Genomic DNA, 2,077 nt, shown 5'->3' on the forward strand with positions numbered 1-2,077 from the left:
CCGTTTGGACCTCTTCCCGCCGATGGAAATGCACAAAATTCGGCCTGAACACGCGGGGCGCTCCCCCCTCGAAGGCGAGACCGTCGCCAGAACCGCCGGGTCAAATCCGGCTGAGCTACCCGCGTTACAGGTCTCAAAGTCGGGTTGAGCAGTCACGTTCACCCCCATCCCCTTTCGGACCCCTTCCCACGGTTGGAAATGCATGAAAATCGGCCTGTACACGGTGGGCGCTCCCCCCTCGAAGGTGAGACCTTCGGCAGAACCGCCGGGTCAAATCCGGCCGAGCTACCCGCGTTAGAGGTCTCAATGTCGGCTTCAGCAGTCACATTCAATCCCATTCCCGTTTGGACCTCTTCCCGCCGATGGAAATGCACAAAATTCGGCCTGAACACGCGGGACGCTCCCCCCTCGAAGGTGAGACCTTCGGCAGAACCGCCGGGTCAAATCCGGCCGAGCTACCCGCGTTAGAGGTCTCAATGTCGGCTTCAGCAGTCACATTCAATCCCATTCCCGTTTGGACCTCTTCCCGCCGATGGAAATGCACAAAATTCGGCCTGAACACGCGGGACGCTCCCCCCTCGAAGGCGAGACCGTCGCCAGAACCGCCGGGTCAAATCCGGCTGAGCTACCCGCGTTACAGGTCTCAAAGTCGGGTTGAGCAGTCACGTTCACCCCCATCCCCTTTCGGACCCCTTCCCACGGTTGGAAATGCATGAAAATCGGCCTGTACACGGTGGGCGCTCCCCCCTCGAAGGTGAGACCTTCGGCAGAACCGCCGGGTCAAATCCGGCCGAGCTACCCGCGTTAGAGGTCTCAATGTCGGCTTCAGCAGTCACATTCAATCCCATTCCCGTTTGGACCTCTTCCCGCCGATGGAAATGCACAAAATTCGGCCTGAACACGCGGGACGCTCCCCCCTCGAAGGTGAGACCTTCGGCAGAACCGCCGGGTCAAATCCGGCCGAGCTACCCGCGTTAGAGGTCTCAATGTCGGCTTCAGCAGTCACATTCAATCCCATTCCCGTTTGGACCTCTTCCCGCCGATGGAAATGCACAAAATTCGGCCTGAACACGCGGGACGCTCCCCCCTCGAAGGCGAGACCGTCGCCAGAACCGCCGGGTCAAATCCGGCTGAGCTACCCGCGTTAGAGGTCTCAAAGTCGGGTTGAGCAGTCACGTTCACCCCCATCCCCTTTCGGACCCCTTCCCACGGTTGGAAATGCATGAAAATCGGCCTGTACACGGTGGGCGCTCCCCCCTCGAAGCTGAGACCTTCGGCAGAACCGCCGGGTCAAATCCGGCCGAGCTACCCGCGTTAGAGGTCTCAATGTCGGCTTCAGCAGTCACATTCAATCCCATTCCCGTTTGGACCTCTTCCCGCCGATGGAAATGCACAAAACTCGGCCTGAACACGCGGGACGCTCCCCCCTCGAAGGTGAGACCTTCGGCAGACCCGCCGGGTCAAATCCGGCCGAGCTACCCGCGTTAGAGGTCTCAATGTCGGCTTCAGCAGTCACATTCAATCCCATTCCCGTTTGGACCTCTTCCCGCCGATGGAAATGCACAAAATTCGGCCTGAACACGCGGGACGCTCCCCCCTCGAAGGCGAGACCGTCGCCAGAACCGCCGGGTCAAATCCGGCCGAGCTACCCGCGTTAGAGGTCTCAATGTCGGCTTCAGCAGTCACATTCAATCCCATTCCCTTTTGGAACACTTCCCGCCGTTAACAATGCACGATATTCGGCCTGAACACGCGGGACGCTCCCCCCTCGAAGGTGAGACCTTCGGCAGAACCGCCGGGTCAAATCCGGCCGAGCTACCCGCGTTAGAGGTCTCAATGTCGGCTTCAGCAGTCACATTCAATCCCATTCCCGTTTGGACCTCTTCCCGCCGATGGAAATGCACAAAATTCGGCCTGAACACGCGGGACGCTCCCCCCTCGAAGGCGAGACCGTCGCCAGAACCGCCGGGTCAAATCCGGCCGAGCTACCCGCGTTAGAGGTCTCAATGTCGGCTTCAGCAGTCACATTCAATCCCATTCACGTTTGGAACACTTCCCGCCGTTAACAATGCACGAT

This window comes from Chiloscyllium punctatum, unplaced genomic scaffold, assembly GCF_047496795.1.
Source record: "Chiloscyllium punctatum isolate Juve2018m unplaced genomic scaffold, sChiPun1.3 scaffold_525, whole genome shotgun sequence".
NCBI lineage: Eukaryota > Metazoa > Chordata > Chondrichthyes > Orectolobiformes > Hemiscylliidae > Chiloscyllium > Chiloscyllium punctatum.